This window comes from Ascaphus truei, chromosome 6 (genome assembly GCF_040206685.1).
Source record: "Ascaphus truei isolate aAscTru1 chromosome 6, aAscTru1.hap1, whole genome shotgun sequence".
NCBI lineage: Eukaryota > Metazoa > Chordata > Amphibia > Anura > Ascaphidae > Ascaphus > Ascaphus truei.
In genome coordinates, this window is record NC_134488.1 from 111627023 (window position 1) to 111647346 (window position 20324).

At 42.7% G+C, this 20324-nt stretch overlaps 1 protein-coding gene across 1 annotated transcript in view; it reads right to left on the reverse strand.

Annotated features, from left to right (window-relative positions):
* Positions 1-20324, reverse strand: part of LRRC4B (leucine rich repeat containing 4B) — a 316216-nt gene that overhangs the window by 274793 nt on the left and 21099 nt on the right. The window lies entirely within an intron of this gene.

Below are 20324 nucleotides of genomic sequence, written 5' to 3' on the forward strand. Positions count from 1 at the left end.
TCAGCAATCCGTTGGCGGGTTTGCTGAATCAGCGGATTGGATTCTACAAATCCATCCACGGGTTGCGGATACTGTGGAGTATATTTTTAATACGTGGACCAAAGGAATCTGCTGCAGATCTAAATTTGTCAAAAAAAATTGGCCCATCTCTATTGGTAAGTCCTTTTGTGCTTCGTTCAGAAGATGTGTTCTCGGATTTGATTTCAAGGTAAGACAGAAGTTGCCCTGTGTAAGCGAGTGCCAGAGGTAGGGAGGGGGCAGTGAATACAAAAGGTTGCAGGCCAAAAAGAGCAGTACAGATGCAAGGGATAGAAATGAGACAGTTATGAACAGAGAGCAGGAGATGAGCAGTACTGTAGTGAAAAATCAAAGCTTCGATGTGCGGATGAGCATACAAGTATAGACTTTGAAGGTAAGTAGGAGAACGTTGTAGGTGACTTGGAATTTGATAGGAAGCCAGGAGAGGAAATAAGGAGGACAGGATCAGACACTGTTCTGGTATGAAGTGAACGTATCCCAGCTGCTGCATTTTGGATAGGTTGCCAAGGAGAAATTTGTGGGGCAGGGAGAACAAATAGCTTAGAATAGTCAAGACAGAATAAAATAATGGCATGCATTACAGTTTGGGCAGTAGAGTGACAGAGGAAAGGGTGAGTGTTAAAAATATTAAAAAGAAAAAAGTGATACATTTTTAACCTGAGCATGAATGGGAATAGAGTAGAGATGGGCGAATCAGATTTTCACGGATTTTTCTATAAAAAATTGTTCTGTGGTGTAAAAACTGTTGTTGAATTGTTTCAGTTTCGAGCCATGCAGATTAATCCAAAACTGCCATTGGATACAGTCCAAATGGATTGTGACAATCCAATCCGCGGATTCTGCAAACCGTTGGAGGCTTCTAAGAGTACTATCCCTGGATTTCTGCAAGCCAACGGAAGAATTTAAGAGTGATATCCACGGATTCTGCAATCCATTGGAGGATTTTTTTTTAAATCCTCCAACGAATTGCGGAATCCACTGATATCATTCTTAAAATTCTCCATTGGGTTGCAGAAATCCGCGGATTGTACTCTTCGATAGTTTGCGGATTGTACTCCTCCAACAGTTCGCGGAATCTGCAGATGGATTGCCAGTGATAAAAAAATCGCCCTTTTTGAGACTGATTCGCAGAAATCTGTGGACCAAAGGAACCACCCAATTATTGGAGAATCTAAATCTGCAAAAACAATCTCCCATCTCTAAGTAGGAGATGGAAGAGTCAAATGCTACACCTAGGGAACATGCTTTGGTGACTGGATAGGGGGTGGTTCCGTGTACTGTGATTGAAAGAGGGGCTATTAGACCAGGTTCAGGAGGAAATATGAGGATCTCACTTTTAGACATTAAGATTGAGACCACAAGTGCTGTCCACAAGGATATAGCCAAGAAGCAATCAGAGACTTGGTATTTGACTGCAGGTGTGAGGTTAGGGGTTGTTAGATATATTGGAGTATCCTCTGTATAGAAGTGATACCTTAAACCAAAGGAGTTGATGAAGTCACTATCTAGGAGAGGTCCTAAGTCCTGAAGTACACTAACAGAAATATCAATGGGATGAAGGCGTTATCAAAAAATACAGAAAAGACTTGGTGGAAGAGGTACTGTATGAGGAGAACCAGGATATGGCATTGTTATGGATACCAAAAGAGTATACAATCTATAGAAGAAATGGGTGATCAACAGCATCAGAAACACCTGAGAGATCAATCGGGGGATAAATGACAAGGAGACAGTATATGGAGATCATTGGTTACTTTTGCAAGGGCAGTTTCAGTCAAGTGAACTGTAAGAAAATAAGTGTGCAGAGACTAGGAGGGCATAGGAATTAAGAAAGTTGTGCATGCAGGCGATGACCAGACAGTTCAAGCCGCTTGGAAGCTGATGTTCGTACAATACAGAAGAAAGCATAATATTAGAAAAGTTCAATAGTGATTCATTGACAGCTGCTGATGCATTGCACATTCATGAGCTTTAATGTTTTCCTCATCTGCTTGTGAAGAGGAAATAGTTTGGAAACATCTTAACAAAGCAGAGAGAAGACATTATTTCACTCACATGAAAATGGTTGATGGGCAAAATTTTGATAATGAAAGGCTGTATTCATATGTTGATTAGAAGAACCATTTAGAGTTAATTAAACACTTCCGCCCCTTTATTACTGAAGGCATTTTAAATGCAATGCTCTGCAAAAAGAGGGGTAACATGATGACAACAGATGATGATATACAGGCTAACACTGGAAAGGATCCACGCAGCCTGCCGGCCCCCCTGTTGATTTAATTTAGCAGGCTGGTTTAGGGCAGCGATTTTGAATAGAAACAAATACCCGGGGATAGATTATTATGGGCCATGCAAAAAGTCTTTTAATCCGCATTCATCCTGCTTTACTTCCTGATAGAGTTCCGATTTTAAGAATAATTAGATCTTGAATCTTTGTTCAGATTCCCGAAAATAAAAGGGCTTTTGGAACAAAGCGTACTTACCCTATGCCTAGTGGAGCTTTTGTAGTTCCTTACACCTTCCTGAGCACAATTAAGGCTCTTTAAACCACGGCCTTGTTTATGCCAATGCCAGGAGCTTTGATTTCAGAGCTTCCTGGATTGTACAGTAGCAAAGATTTTACTTTGACTTCCAGTTCTTGCGGAAACTGAGGGATTCAAAGTATTTCACTGTTTCTTTGTCATTGGTTGAAGGTTTCATTAAAAAATAGCGGTGCTGAGTTTGATTGTTAAAAGAGCATAATCCTATTAAATAAGTGGGGGAGAAATTTTGGAATGCATTTTCATGCTACAGGAGCATTAAACAAAGAAAGTTTGTTTAAATACTTTTTCTATTGAGGAAGAAGTACTGCAGTATTGCATACACACCAAACATGCACACGTCCACAGAACAGTGTTACTTAGTGCAGTGGTACAGTAAGTGTGTAGGAGGCCGGTCTCTGCTCTGACATTAATGTTAAAGCAGAAGTTCCCCCATCTCATTTCATTTTTACCCATCCTCCCCTTTTTTTTGCATAGGTGGGAAGCGGGGGTCTCAAGACCTGAAAGGTGTTAATTTCAGCTCGGTTAAAACCCCCCCTTGGTTCCTGAGATACACAAACAGCGTGGTTTCATCCGCTGGTGAAAACAAATGGCGGTTTACATCTCTTGAGTTACGCGGGCCAATAGGAAACGGTAATGTCATCCGTTGCGGCTTCCTATTGGTCCACATGATGCAGGGGATTTAATCTACCAGGAAGTACCTGCGCTAGTATTTCCAATACGCCCCAACAGGTCAGTTTTTCAGGATATCCCTTCTTAAGCACAGGTGGCTCAATCAGTGGCTCAGTCAGGGACTGAGCCACCTGTGCTGAAGCTGGCTCTTCAACGGAGCCACTGATTGAGCCAAAAGTGCTGAAGCCGGGATATCCTTAAAACCTGACCTGTTGGGGGGTCTTGAGGACTGGAGTTGAGAACCCCTGCTGTACTGGATGACTAAGCGGCCTCTACTTTTATAAGAAGCTTAAGCCATTTTATTTTCATCATAAAATAAAGCATTACAAGGAGAAATTATACACGTGATAACAAGAGAGAAAATAGTGATCACTTCTTATTGAAATTATTTTCTCATAGTGTGCTACAAAAATCCCCATCTCCTTATCTACTGCTTCCTGCCCCTAAGCATTCACATTGTATCAACCCAGTTTGTGTCAACAGTCACCAACAGTATTACAATACGTATGTTTAATAACGTGTTGGCTAAGATGAAAGACCATGGAAATGATAGCTATAGTGTGGCAATGATTTCACAATCATGCATAGATGCTTAAATGATCAGAAATCACAGCGATATCATGAGCGTTCTCTTTAACCCATAGTATACAATAGGGGAACGGGGGAAAGGGAATGGTAACCTCTGCTCAGCTGATTGTCATTAGAGATAGGTGGGTAAGTAATGGTGCTGAGAAATATACTGATAATGCACCTAAGAAAAATAACTTTTTATGTACACAGATTTATTTTAAAACAATATTAATAAAGTATTTTTAATCACTACATTCTACCTACTCTGAGTCATAGAGTGCTATCAGCTGAGTTTTTTTTCTTAGGTGCATTCTCTTCAACCCAATTAGTGCCGAAGGTGCTAACATTGCAAGTGCAAAATCGTCTTAGATACTGTACACATTGACTAAGCTAGATAAATTCAGACAGTTATGACCAGTGCATTTGCCATCATGATAAATACAGTGCTGTCTACAACGTAGCTCATCCTGTTGGTCAGAGAACTGCAGGAGATTAAGGAGTAAATTCTATATAGTTCAAAGCGGACGTTCAAGCTGTTTTCAGATGAAAATCTCCAAAGATTTCAATGGTGATTCTCAGCAAAAAAAAAAAAAAACAGGCCAAGTGGCCACTTCAGCATATATAGAATTACCCCCTAAGGGTGAGGGGCATTAAAGTTGAAGTAAATAACTGCAAATAAATCCATCATTTATGATGGAAGAAAATAGTTATGGTATGATCAGCATTGCTCAGGCAAAAAAATAATAATACCTTTCTATTCAAAATAAATATTATTGGTGAGTTCAGAAATAGCTCTTTTCCTTTTATTTTAAAGCTAAATGTTGTACCAACACTGTTTAGATTGACTGCACCTATTTGCACAAAAATTGGTATATCTGTCGAGCTACAGATTACAGTGACAGGGCAAGATGTTACAAAGTAACTCAGGATAGCACAGTCTTTATAGAGAATTAAATGGTAAAACGTGTTATTGCACAGTATATTGCAATATATTACGACATGATGGCCAGGCCAGGATTTACCTACATAAACTAATGTCCCAATTGCAAAACCAGGGCAACAAAATAGCATCACATACAGTACATTATAGATTTTTTTTTAACATTTTCATTACAAAACAAATCTTGCAAAATGTGGTACTATTTTGTGCGACTTTTGCACACAGGATACTCTAACACAGCGCTACGCAATCTTTCCTGCTCGCGCTCCCCATCCTGCTTCCCTCCCTGCTAGCGCCCCCTCTCCCTTACCTCCTCTCCGGCTCCCGGCGTCAAATGATGTTGCGGGGTCACGTGACGTCACATTGCCATGCCAACGTGATGTCACATGACCCCACCCCGTTGCCATGGCGCCGCGCCGACGAAGAGAAGGTAAGTGAAGTTGCAGAGGCCTCACGCAATCCCCCGGCATTAATTTAAATGCATTGGGGGAGGAGCGCGTGGCCCCTGCAACTGCCTCCCCCCCCTGAATAATCTTGCACCCCCCTGTTTGTGCACTGCTGCAGACAGTATTTTCACAGTAAATACACGGTATTATAGTGTGATCATTTTTAACAGAAGTAAAAAGTTAATGGTTGAGGTTATGATGAGGTACGCGACATTGCTGGGGCAACAGGACAAGACCATGCAGGACGCAAGATGCAAAACCTGCGCAATGCTCCACACAGCGGGTACAAAACAAATACCAGTGAAACAAAAAACTTAAAGCGCAACAAATATAGTGATAAAGTCAAGCTGCTGCCTGAACACCAGCGGTTTCCCCAAACCGCAGCTTAACAACCTAAACCAGAAGGCATGACCCCAGATGAAGTATTTTTGACGAAACATGTTGGGCCTTTTGATCCTTTGAGGCCACCGTATCAACCCTCTAAGGAATCCTGATTGAGAGACACCAACTGAGGAGACTACAGCCTGTTCCTGCTTTTGCATGCTGAGTAGCTGAGCAGCTGAGCAGCTGATTGAGGAGCAGTCACCACGGGAGGAGGGTTGAAGTGCGCCGAAAGTCACTTCTTGCTCATATACCAGCAGGGAGAGTGTGAGTTTGTTACCATTCCCCTCTGTGTTGTTTGTCTTCATGAGTAAGTGTTAATACACTATACCCTCTGCATTTGTGTTTTGTCTTCATATGAGGTCAACTAGGAGTCCGCAGACCTGAGTATTTCACTATATGGAGCAACAGTATTTTGTGTATTTCAGTGCTATTTATCACTGGGTTTATTTGCACATTTAACTGTACACTTTTTGTCACTTTGCACCACGAGCAGTTTCTCGTTTAGACAATACAAATACCACACAGGATCTGGAGTACAAAATCAGAGGAAGGTTCACCTGTCCCTCCAGCAATGTCGTGTACCTCATCATGTGCATGAAATGCCCAGGGGGCTGCTACTAAATAGGTGAGACGGGACAGGGGCTAAACAAGAGAATTAATCTGCATCACCACAGCATCACAAGCAAAACAAGAGACAGCCCTGTCGACGAACATTTCTCTGATTCTGGCCACAAGATGAACGATCTGAAGGTGGCCATACTCAAAGGTAATCTTAGAACACCGAAAGAGAGATGGTTGCATGAATACAAAATGTATGCAACTGTTCGGAACACATAGCGATGGCCTAAACCAAAACCGAAGTCAATACTGACATGAGAGAACGCTCTTCCCATGAGTGCTAAAGGCCATGTCTATACATACTACGCTATATGTATACAGACACAGCTGTCTATTACACATACAAATACTCTATGTAATTCCATCCCTATATACCAATAGGGACCACTTAGTATCTACACACACTTTTAGTAATGCTCAGCCTCTTACATTTCCACACCTAGCCACACCATTGATATACACTCCCACTCCACACACACCTTTTGTAAAGCGCTGTATACACTGTGGGCTCTTTACAAATTTATATTTACATACATACATACATACATACATACATACACACACACTCTTACATCACTAACATTCAGGGACTATTTAGCACCTCACGTCATAAATCGCATACTACACAGGGGGGTGTTAGGTTTCAGTCACAGATAACATTCTTATATGCACTGTTTTTAAGTTAAACCTTGCTTGCTTTATTCAATGTACCATCGCCGGAAGAAGAGATCAGTGTATCTCGAAAGCTCGCACAAATAAAAGCATTTCGTTAGCCACAGAACGGTATCGTCGGGGGCCACCCGATCCGACCGCGCTATAACCGTGGTCGCGATAATTTAAAAAAAAAATGGCCAACGCATGCCCGATTGGGAGGAGGGAGGAGGGGGAGTAGATGGAGTGAGGCACTGGCAGCCACCGTACTTCCCCAAGCAATCCCCCATCAGCCGCACTTCCCCCAGAAGCTCCGCACCAATCCCCGCCAGCATCCCCACAATGCCCCCAGCAGGCCTGTACCGATCCCCCCCAGCAGCCACCATACTTCCCACCATACTTCCCCCAGCAATCCCACATCAGCTGCACTTCCCCCAGCAGCTCCGCACCAATCCCCGCCAGCAGCCCCACACTGCCCCCAGCAGCCCCGCACCGATCCCCCCCAGCAGCCACCATAATTCCCCCAGCAATCCCCCATCAGCTGCACTTCCCCCAGCAGCCCCGCACCATTCCCCCCCAGCAGCTCCACACCAATCCCCCCCCAGCAGCTCCACACCAATCCCCCCAGCAGCCCCGCACCAATCCCCGCCAACAGCCCAACGATGCCCCCAGCAGCCCCGCACCGACCTCCCCCAGCAGCTCCGCATTGATCGCCCCCAGCAGCCATGACACCAGAGGTAGGGGGTAGTGGCTGTGTGTGTGTGCAGTGTGTGCTGGTGCTGTGTGCAGTGTGTGCGTGCAGTGTGAGTGTGCAGTGTGTGCTGTGTGCAGTGTGTGCTGGATGCAGTGTATGTAGTGTGCAGTGTGAGCTGTGTGTGCAGTGTGCAGTGTGCAGTGTGCAGTGTGTGTGTGCCAAAACAAATGTTTTTTTTTAATATTCGGGGTCCACGCTCAAACCGCGTTCTAGCGGATCGCGCTATAACGGGGTGAGCTGTGTGTATATATATATATATATATATATATATATATATATATATATATATATATGTATGTATAATATATATATATATATATATATGTATGTATATATATATATATATATATATGTGTATATATATATATGTATATATATAAGTGTATATATATATATATATATATAAGTGTATATATATATATATATAAGTATATATATATATATATATATATATATATATATATATATATATATATATATATATATATATATATATATATATATATATATATATATATATATATATATATATATATATGTGTATATATATATATATATATCCTGTCATGCAAGAAAACATGCCTTAAAAAAAATAATAATGATAATTATAAAATGTGATGCATTGAAATAAGCATTGTACACTACAAATAAAAATTATAGAATGTGATGGATTGAAATAAGCGTTGTACACTACAAAAAAAAATAACAATTATATACAAGTAACGGACAAAATTTCTCTCCATAAATTACCATTGATATTTCTGTCATGGTATGAATTAAAGGTTCATGTTTGTAAACCTCAGAAATCAAATTTTCAATAATTGAGTTGTCCATATTCTCACAGCAAGCACAACTCCACTGATAGAAAGTAATTTGAACAGTATCCAGGCAGAATAGCTTACTAAATTTTCATTGGCTGTTAGCCGCTCACATGACCAGGCTTTCTCGCTGCAATAGCAAAAAGTTTGTCTCCTCTGCTTTTGGTATCCTTGTATCTCACGTGCAAGCTCACGTTTGTTTGTAGCGCGAGCTATGTAGCTCACCCGTATCTTGCACTATGGACGAGGCCTAACTGCTGCAGATTTACAGTAGCAAGCTCAGACTTACATCACACACCCAGGCACCCGCAGAAGGACACTCAGAAACACACAGCCACTGGAAGCTCTCCTTCCCCCTCACCTCTGGCCTTTCACACTGTGGAATTCATGACACATAACTCAGGCCACAGCAAGAGAGATTTTGCAGCCAACAGTTTTCTTAAAAAAGTGTGTGTGCTAAATCAGCATGTCAGATCAAATTGATCGCTAAACGTTTAAGGACCAATGTTCAACTATTCCTTTTGATAAACGAATGGTTTATGCAATATTTAACCCTGGTTTTTATTATATTTGTCTCCCCTCCTGGCATTGTGACTGTAAATCAGGACAGCCTTTCTAAGCCAGTGACTGGAAATGCTGTTTTCTTGTCTCAGTTACAGTATTGGCAGTTTACCTGCTTTAATCTTTTAGGAGCCATTTGTTATACTTCTGTATAGTTTTGCCTTTTTGTCACATGGATACTTTAGCATTTTGATAGTATAGAGAATCTCAACATTTCTATGATTTTCAGATGATGAAGTTTGTGAAATATTATTGTGTATGGGTATTGTGGAACAAACTTTGATCTTACCTAGTTACATAGTAGATGATGGTGAAAACGACATACTTCCATCAAGTTGATCCTATGCTAAATTTAGACGACAGGAACTCTATCCTATATTTGTTCTTACAGTATATTGACCCAGAAGAAGACAAACAAAAACCCCAGTGAAAATAAATAAAGGGGAAAAATAAATTCCTTCCTGGTTCCAAATATTGACAATCTGATTACTCCCTTGATCACATCCTTCCCTGCGAGAGGGAGTGGCTCAGTGAGTAAAAGCTAGCAGCGCTATTCAAGAACATGCTATTATTATAAGTTTACTAATTAGGTATATCCCTGTATACCTTTCCTTTCTAAAAAGCTTTTTTGAAGATATCTATTGTATCTGCCATCACAGTCTCCATGGGTAATGAATTTCACATTTTAACTACCCTTACTGTAAAGAACCCTTTCCTTTCTTGCTAGTGAAATCTCCTTTCTTCCAACCCCAAGGGATGAATGGCCCCGTATCGTTTGTACTTTCATTCGGATGAATAGTTCTTTTCAAAGCTCCTTGTATTGTCCCCAAATATATTTGTATATAGTTATCCTATCCCATTTTGGACGCCTGTTGTCTAATGTAAATAAATCTAATTTAGCTAGCCTCTTATCATAAATCAGATTATACATTCCCTTATTAATTTGGTGGCTCTTCTCTGCCCTTTCTCTAGTTCCATAATGTATTTTCTATGGGGTGGTGCCCAAAATTGTACTCCATATTCAAGGTGTGGTCTTACTAATGCATTATAAAGGGTCATCATTATGTTTATGTCCCTTCCATCCATTGCCCATTTAATGTAAGATAAGATCTTGTTTGCCTTTGCAGCTACTACATGACTTTGGGCACTATTGCTAAGATTGCTGTCTACTAGCACTCCTAAATCCTTCTCCATCAAGCATTCTCCTTATTTATCCCCATTTAATTTGTACATTGCCTGTTTATTCTTGTTCCCAAAATGCATAATCTTACTTTTATCTGTATTAAACCTCATCTGCCATGAACCTGCCCAGTATATCCAAGTCCTCCTAGACAGAAATTGCATCCTGCACTGATTCCGCATAATTTAGTGCCATCAGCAAAGATGGAGACTTTGCTATCAATGCCAAACTCAAGGTCATTAATAAAAAAGTTAAAAAGCAGTGGTCCTAGTACCGATCCTTGAGGCACTCCACTCACAACTTTAGCCCAACCTGAAAAAGTTCAATTTATTACAACTCTCTGTTGTCTATCCTTCAACCAGTATTCAATCCAGGTGCATATATGTTATGGAGTTCCATTTTTTTTATTTTGTACACTAACCTCGTGTGGAACCGTTTCAAAGGTCTTTCCAAATTATAAGTAGACCACATCAATTGCATTACCCTGGTCTACTGTAAATCCCTACTTACCTCCTCAAAGAAATTATTAAAGCTTAGTTTGGCATGACCTATCCTTCATAAATTCATGCTGACTATAACTAATAATTTTGTATTCCATTAAGTATTCCTGAATATTATCTCGTACTAAACCTTGAAGTAGGTTCCCCGCTATTGATGTCAGGCTTACAGGTCTGTAATTCCCTGGGTGTGATCTAACTTCCTTTTTAAATATAGGCTCTACGTCTGCTTTACACCAATCTTGTTGTACTGAGCCTGTGTAAATGGAGTCCTTGAATATTAAATGTAATGGTTTGACAAAAACTGAACTTAACTCCTTAAAAACTTTTAGATGTATGCCATCGGGGCCAGGTGCCTTTTAACTTTAATTTTATCAAGCCCCCTAAGAACTACTTCCTCAGTTAGCCAATTGTTCGTTAATTTAGAGGTTGTGGCTTCCTCCTGCGGCATTACTATTGCAATTGATTCTTCCCTGGTAAACACAGAGGCAAAGAATGAGTTTAATACCTTTGCATTTTCCTTATCTCTAATAATTTGCCTGCACATCTCACACTGAAAGGGTCCTATATTTTCTTTAAAAAATGTTTTGTTATTAAGGTACTTAAAGAACTTTTTAGGCTTCATCATACTTTCTATTGCAATACTTTCTACATTATCCATTTTTGCTAATTTGATTGCCCTTTTGCAAGTTTTGTTATATTCCTTATAATCCTGATATGATGACTCTATCCCTTCAAAGTTTAAGAATCTAAATGTCTGTCTCTTCTTTTCCATTTCCTCCCCTACCTGTTTATTTAGCACATTGGTTTAGACTTGTTTCTTTTATATTTATTACCCAAGGGCATACTCTGATAAGTGTGCTTTTTAGTGATGAGCTGAGCACTGGGTAATTACCCGGTACCCGGCACTTTTCCAGCTACCGGCAGCAGGGGGCTGGGACCGGCACCGGCACCGGGTCGGAACCGGCACCGGGTAATTTCAGAGCAACTGAAAATACTTCATCACTTACCTGCAGCCGGCGACGGAAGGTGAGGAAGACCGCTGCACCATCTGGGAGCAGCAGCAGAGGTCCTGGTGGCAGTGGCAGCAGCAGAAGTCCGTGATCAGCCGGCGGGAGCAGCAAGAATACAGCACACAGATGATGCCGGTGGGAGCCGGGGAACCATGTGACTGGAGTAGGAGCGTTCCTATTAGACAGCCGGCTCCTCTCCGGCTGTCCAATAGGAATGCTCCTGCTCTGGTCACATGGTTCCCCAGCTCCCATCGGTATCAGCTGTGGGCTGCATTCCTGCTGCTCCCGCTGGCTTAACACAGACTTCTGCTGCTGCCATTGCCACCAGGACGTCTTCTGCTGCTCCCACGATGTCGCTACAGTCCTCCTCACCCTCCACACTGGTCTTCCTCATCCTGCAGGTAAGTGCCGTCCGGGTAGCCGGTACCAGGCCAGGTAAAATTATGCATTTTGTACCCGTTACCCATTTTTTGGGAAAATTTAGGACAACACTGGTGCTTTTCTAACAATGTTTTAAAGACTGCCCACTTGTCTTCCACATTTTTTCGCTACAAAAACATCATTCCAATGTATTCCTTGTAGGTGAATCCTTAGTTTATTAAAATCTGCCTTTCTAAAGTTTAAGGTCTTTGTTGAACCCAAGTAATATGGTTTTTGATCATTTATTTCAAATGACACTGTTACCCAAGTGTTCCCGGACTTAAATATTTGTTATTACTTCTACATTGTTTATTACCATAATCCAGTATTGCTCCTCTTCTGGTTGGTTCCTCAATAATTTAGGTCATATAATTATATTTAAGCACTCCCAAAAACCTGTTTTCTTTTGTTGTAATGCTAACCTCATTGCCCCAGTCCATGTCTGGATAATTAAAATCATTCATAATGCAAACATTACCTAGTTTTGATGCCTTCTCCATTTGAAAAAGTATTTTGTCTTCCTCAATCTCACAGATATTTTGTGGTTTATAATATATGTCTACAAACATTTTCCTTGTACTTTTACATCTACTGCTAATTTCTATCCACATTTTCATCATTCCCTTCATAAACATTTTCCCTTATAGTAGGTTTTAGATCCGATTTAACATATAAACATACTCCACCTCCTCTTCTTCACTGGCGACACACTTTATTCGAGCTTGGCTAGTCCCACGAATTCGGGTATACCCAGGTGTATTGAGGTTTGTGACTGTTTTCTGCCCGAGTGCATTGAGTTATTTTCCAAGCAGGGATTGAAGCATTTTATTCCCGCTGGCTGCAATACTGCACAGTATATACATATATACTGCATTACAATTCATGAATTTATGCCATCTGGTAGACACGCGAAGCATTGCAGCCTATTAAATCCTAATCATTATCATTTAACAGATCAGCCGCCCATCAGCCAGGCATGAACCCAGGCTGGGAAGGCAAATGCAACGGGGCTTGTCAGAGGTGAGGAGCGGCGCATTCCAGGTATCTGCCAGGTACATACCGGGTATTTGCTCGAATAAAGTGTGTCGGTGCAGTATTTGCTTGATCCTTCCATAAAAGGGAGTAACCCTCTGAATTAACTGCCCAGCCATGAGTTTCATCCCACCATGTTTCAGTAAGCCTATGATTTCACACTGCTCACTTGTAGCTATAAATTCAAGATCACCAATTTTTCTGTCAGGCTTCTTGCATTAGCAAGCATGCATTTACGGTTTCTTTCAGTCTGTACTACTATCCTGCCTTTCTACTCCAATTGGATTTAGTCTTTAGAAGTTTTCTAGTATTATCTGCATCTAATATTGGTGTCTCTCTGCTTGCCAAACTCCCACTTGCCCCATTCTACCTCCATGACCCCTTGCTATTTCCACATCCCTATCTATTCTATCTAGTTCGGTATCTGTTTCTTTCCCCTCCCCCTCCATCCTAGCTTAAAATCTCCTCCAACCTTTTTAACATTCTCCACTCTAGCACAGAAGATGCCTCTTCATTGAGGTGCGAGCCATCGCTACCATAAAGATAGCACCTCTCAGAAATGGAGTCCCGGTGCTCTAAAAACCCTAAACTCTCTTTTTTCTACACCACTTTCCTAGTCATGCATTAACCTCCCTAATCTCTGACTGTCTCCCAGGGGTAGCGCATTGCACTGGTGTCACGGGAGACTCCTGTGGCGGGTAGGATCTCGGTGGCCGGAACAGCACGAGCGTAGTAGGGGTCACAAGCAGAGGTCCGAGGCAGGCGGCAGGCAGCGAAGTCAGGTACAAGCAGGGGTCCGAGGCAGGCGGCAGGCAGCGAAGTTAGGTACAAGCAGAGGTCGGCAACGAGGAGACTGGAACAGGACAGGCGGGGCAGGACAGGGACTAAGAACAGGGAGCAGGGACTGAGACCGGGGAGCAGGAATAACCAGGGACAAGCCAGATTACTAGCAAGGACCTTTACTGTGAGCAGACTACAATACAGGTACAGGTACAGGAAACAGGTCAGGATCAAAGACAGGCATGAGCATACTGTAGAAGTCTGACTAGCAAGCAAAGGCAAAAGCAACAGACAGGAAGCAAGCTATAAAGGACAGAGACAGGAGCAACAAGAAGACAGACAGAGGAACCAAGAGCCAACAGAAGACAGCAGCACACCCAGTGGACAAGGAAGCTATGGCTAGGCAGGAGGTCTAGGCAATCCTGACATTACTCCCCCCTCTCAAGAGCGTTCTCCGGACGATCCTCCAGGCTCTTCCCGGAGGCCTTGATGAAATGGCGACTCAAGGTGACCCACCTCTGGTGGCTTGTCAGTGGGCAGAGGGTACTCCACAGGTACATTTGGTGCAGCAAGGAACCTCCAAATGGGTGCGTTCAACCCAAAAGCAGGGGCAGAGAAGCCAGTAGATCCTCCTGACAACCCTCCTGGTTTAGCAAGGTGTCCCTGATGGAAGGCCGACTCACGATGGCCTTCGGACAACACTCCAAGTTTTGCAGGAACATAGGGATCAGCAACAACTCCGGACAACCTTCCAGGCTCTTCAGGGAAATATTGATGGAAGGCCAACTTAATGTGTACGTCAAGTGCTGATGGGAAATCTGTGAGAGGTGCATTTATCCTTATCGCAAGAGCGTTGGCATCAGCATCAAGAATATTAGGCATAGCAAGGAACTTCACCAGGGATCCGTCTAACGTCATAGCAGGGGCATCGGACACAGATACATCAGGCTCTTCACATGCGGCAGAGGGGACATATTCACTTTCCGTGGTCTCTTTTTGTGACCAATATATCTCTTTTAGTTTTGGAATCTGGAACTTCCCAATGGATACGTTCAACTCCATTGCAGAGGCATGGACATCAGGAATGTGGGCATCAATGACGGGTGCAGACTTTTCACATGTGTAAGTGGGAACATAGAATTCACGCTCCATGGTCTCCTTTTGTGACTGCCGTTTTGTGGTATCACCTAAAGTCTCATTAAGACCAGCTATTTGATTTTTCAGCTCTTGAAGCTGTCCTTCTGCACTTCTTTTCCCACTCAATGCAGTTGTCAGTTCGGCTTCTTTGGAGTTGAGTCGCGACTCCATATCTCCCAGCTGACTCAGAGTAAAGCTTAAATATGTTTCATCTTCTTCATTTCTGATCTGCAGCTGCCGGTACTCCTTCCGGGCATTGTCCAGCTCCAGCTGCAGCCGGACCTTATCACGGGCTGTGTGGTCCAATAATTTGCAGGCATCGGCCATTTTGACCTCATAGCGCTGTGTCAGGCCAGCCACTTGACAGACGGAAACCTTCTCTCTCTCCTCCTTTTTGGCAAGCTGTATCTTGAGCTCAGCGATCTGCGCCTGCAGCGCTGTGAGCTGCTGAGATGTGTGTTCAGCTGCTAGCTTTAGCTCTTCCTCCAGCGAGGCTCTGGTTATGCTCAGTGTGGCCTTCAGCTCCTCATGCTGTTCTTTGGGGACACACTGGGTACTCAAATAATCTTGCATCATACTTATTTTGTAGGCAGTCTGGAAACTTTCTTCCTGCAGAACTCGCTGCTTTTCTTCAGCATTTACCCATTTCTCTTTGGTGTCCTGCAGATGTGTACGCAGTTCTCGCAGCTGACTCTGCAGCATATTTTCTGCTTGTGTGCGCCGCTCCAGGGAGACACGTTCTTCTTGCAGCACTCTCTCTGCATTCTGCAGTGCTGTCTGCACGTCTAACTTTTCCTGGGCCAACTGTTTCTTCTCCTCTCCTAATTCATGGAGCTTCTTATCTCCTTCACTGACTTGGACATAGAGATTCTTGCACTCCTGGGTTACCATTTCAAAACTGCTATTTAACCCTTCGAAGATCTCTCTCAAAGAACGTAGTTCTGTGTTGAAGTGGCAATTCTTCTCCTCAGAGACTTCCAATTTTGTGCCAACTTGAGCCATGAAACTCTGGTACTGCGCATTATCAGCATAGGCCTTCTCCAGCTTACTTGACAGGATTACCCTGTCCCTCTCCAACTGCTCTCTTTCTTTCTCCTGGAGAACACACTTAGCAATTGCTGAAGATAGACAGCTTTGTAGTGCAGTCTTGGCCTCTTGCTCCTTATCTAAACGTTCATAAAGACAATCAATCGCTTTCTGTGCAGCTTGCAGCGTCTGAGTAGGGGCATCTTTCTTTTCTTCCACTATTCTTGGGATACGTCTGTGAGTTGCCTTAAGCTGCAGCATATCTCTTTCATCAAATGCAGACTCTGAGGTTAATTTTTCATTCTTAATTCCTTCTGCAACTTCCACAGTAATGCCTCCCTTCTTTTTCTTCTTCCTTGCTTTGAGAAGTTCTGAAGAATCAGTGGTACTGTGTTCACATTTACTGCTCAAGACTGTTTGAGTGGGAGCCATAATTAAACCACACTTCCTAAGACACCAGTAAAGAGGAAATGTGTTTTTAAAGCAGAAGCATTAGAATGAACAACAGGAATATTAGACACAGAGAGACACAAGATAGGAGAGCTGACCCTTTGAGACTTTAACATCAGTCACAGAGATTATAAATGCAAGGAAAAAACATAGACAGAGAAACCTGCAGTTATATCTGAATCTTTATGCGTCAGGCGTAGGGATATCATATAGACAAAGAAAACCTGCAGTTGAATCTGAAACTTTTGATATCAGGCATAGAAATATCATAGACGGCAGGAAACTAATCCAGAGAAAACTTGTAGTTAGATCTGAAACTTTTGACATAGGAATATCAGACAGAGAACCCTGCAGTCAAATCTGAAACCTTTGATATCAGGCGTAGGGATATCATAAGTTGCAGAGAAACAAACTTTAGGGGAACTTGCAGGTAAACCTGAAACCTTAGAACCAATCATTTGAAAAACTATAGATGCAAGAAAATCAAAGCATGTAGCAACAAAATAATGGGAGCACTTTTGTCTTTTGAAATGAAGACCCTGTGAACAGCAGTAAATCAAGGTAACCGTCTTAAATAGAAATGTGAGTCTGAAAATCTGCAGTGGCCCACCCACAATGCAGAGACAATTCTTGTCCAGGTAATGAAAGTCTGAAAATGGCAAAAACAGGTACTGCAGGGAGGGTTTTTTTTTTTTGTAAAAGGGAATTCTTCTCAGGGAGAAAGTGGCACAAAAAACCCTGCAGAAACCTTTGCAAAAATAAACATCTCAAAGAAAGCTGCAATAGTCGGTAGCAACAGTTCTAGTCTCAGAAAAAATGTTTTTTCGTTATGAACGCAATAATTCTTGCAGAACACTTAGCAGCAACAAAAAAAAACCTTTCAAAATCCCAACATGGATTTCCAAAAAAGAAACGAAAGTACTTATCTTCAACCATGCGGATGTGGTCTGCTGCAGCAGGCAGGAAAGGGTGCAGGCAGAAGAAGAATCTGTTCCAGCGAGATCCAGAAGTGGCCTTTGCTTTCTGTCACGGGAGACTCCTGTGGCGGGTAGGATCTCGGTGGCCGGAACAGCACGAGCGTAGTAGGGGTCACAAGCAGAGGTCCGAGGCAGGCGGCAGGCGGCAGGCAGCGAAGTCAGGTACAAGCAGGGGTCCGAGGCAGGCGGCAGGCAGCGAAGTTAGGTACAAGCAGAGGTCGGCAACGAGGAGACTGGAACAGGACAGGCGGGGCAGGACAGGGACTAAGAACAGGGAGCAGGGACTGAGACCGGGGAGCAGGAATAACCAGGGACAAGCCAGATTACTAGCAAGGACCTTTACTGTGAGCAGACTACAATACAGGTACAGGTACAGGTACAGGAAACAGGTCAGGATCAAAGACAGGCATGAGCATACTGTAGAAGTCTGACTAGCAAGCAAAGGCAAAAGCAACAGACAGGAAGCAAGCTATAAAGTACAGAGACAGGAGCAACAAGAAGACAGACAGACAGAGGAACCAAGAGCCAACAGAAGACAGCAGCACACCCAGTGGACAAGGAAGCTATGGCTAGGCAGGAGGTCTAGGCAATCCTGACAACTGGTAATATTTCAGAAAATACTACCTTGGAGGTCCTTGCCTTAAGCTTGCAGCCTACTGTAGATCCCTGAAATCATTTTTTAGGACCCTCCATCTTCCTCTAACTTTGCCTATGTACAGTGAGTTAATTTATTTTAAAATTGTGTGGTAATTGAAAGTCTGTAACAATTTTTTCCCCCCTCTCCTGCCTGATTGAGCTTGAAATGGGTCTGGTTAGTTGATGGCTAACCTTACACACCTGGTTGGTGTGTGTGTGTGTGTCTATTTAAAATAGAGGCTTGTAACAAATCCTGATCTTGTGTGTCCTAATCTGTGTTACTTTATTACTGTTTGATTTCAAGTGCTGTTTGTATCAAGTGTGGAGTTAGAACCAGATCTATTTTTATCATGGTTTAACTGATTGGTCGGCAAAGCTGGCCAATCAGGAGAACTGGAAATCCATTAGTCCAGTTAAAGACTTCAGGGAGAAGAGAAACCCGATAAACACATAGGGCCTCATTCTGTAAGCGTCGATAAGGCACTTATAGACCACTTATCGGCCAAAATGCCTACTCGTATTCAGTAAGCCTCGATAGGTGGCCGATAATGGCCTGTATCGCCGCAAAATCTTATGACCAAAATAAAATCGCCGATTGGGTGGCGATCAGCCACTTATCGACCATTTTCGGAATGATCATAAACTCGCGCGATTCTAGTAGCCGCGCTTTGCCTATCGCAGCCCTAAAAAGGCGATCTTCTCCACAATTCAATACGCCTCAAAATTTGGGCAGATTGGTGGGGAGATGCGTCGATGAGCTGCGATAAGTGGGGACTCCGGAGCTGATAGCCAATAAAGAAGATCAAGAAATGGTGACAGATGAAGATAGAAGAAGGTGATTAAAGAAAGAAAAAATAAGATTTTGGTACCTGATCCGGATCTTCATGGCGGATGGTATCGGATGCTGTTGGAGGCCTTCAAGGTACGTAAGTTTCCTGTTTCCCCGGGAGTCGGAGGGCCGGTGCTTCTAATGGTAAGTAATATATTGAATGTTTGTAAATGTCTTTTTTTACAGGTTTTTTCATTGGATGTGTTTTTTTATTTTTGGGGGGAGGCACATTGACTGATAATATATTAATCTGTACCACTTTAGGGTACCGAATAATACATTATTATGACAATATTTGGGGGGCATTTCTGGTTTGGTATTGCTGTTGTTTTTTTTAATTACAGTTTATTATGTGGGTGTCATTGTTTGTTTTTTTCCTGCTTGATGGAAATCAAATGTTTGCGATTGTTGTTCGTTTTTACTTAATGTTGTATTATGTTAGCTAATGCGTTTAATGGTTATTTTAGATATTTTGAATGTATTTCTTTGTAGTTTAATGTTTCAATTAATTCATTAATGTTGTAGAAATTAATTGGTTTGATTGGTTAATGTGACTATTAATTTTGAGTTGGTTTAGTAATTAATTGGTTTGATTTGTTACTGTTTAAAATAATTCAGAGTTGTTTTAGGAATTAATTGTTTTGTATCGGGGCAGGGTGGGTTAACCCCTTAATTACTTTAGCGGTTGTTAACAGCTAAGGTGATTAAGGGGTTAGGGGCAATTACAATAGAATGTCTTTATTATGTACACTACCGACACACTTTATTGAAGTGTGGTCGGTACCGCAAGCCGGGAAATCTCCCGGCTTGCTAGTGGCCGCCCCTCGGCGTGCCGCGCATCATAGACGCGCGGTCACGCGTCATCGGGAGCGTGCGCCCGCTGCACGCGTGTCCAGGGGCTCCCCGAGGGAGCCCTGGTGTCCCGCGATCGCGGGACAGCGGCAGGGGGTTCCGGGGGACCCGGCGGACCCGGCAGCGGTAGGGAGAGCGCCCCGATCGGAGGGCGCTCTTCCGCTGCTTCGGCGTGCGCCCGTCACACTCGGGCGCGCGCCAGGCTACTGCTGCGGCACAGAACGGGCAAATGCTCGAATAAACTGTGCCGCAGCAGTATATATGCTTTCTCGCAACGAAGGACAGAGGGACATGCTGGTGTGGTAAGTAGAACTGTATTTATTTACTTTATTGATGCATGCTAATGTTGTGTTTAATAATGGGCAAATAGTCTATTATCCATATCTGGATAATAGTTATTTTGCCCATTACTGTGTGTGTTTGGGCGGAGGGGGGCGTGTATTGATGTGTATTAAATATTTTTTAATTTACATTTCTTTCATAGTGTAGATGTGCAGGTGGT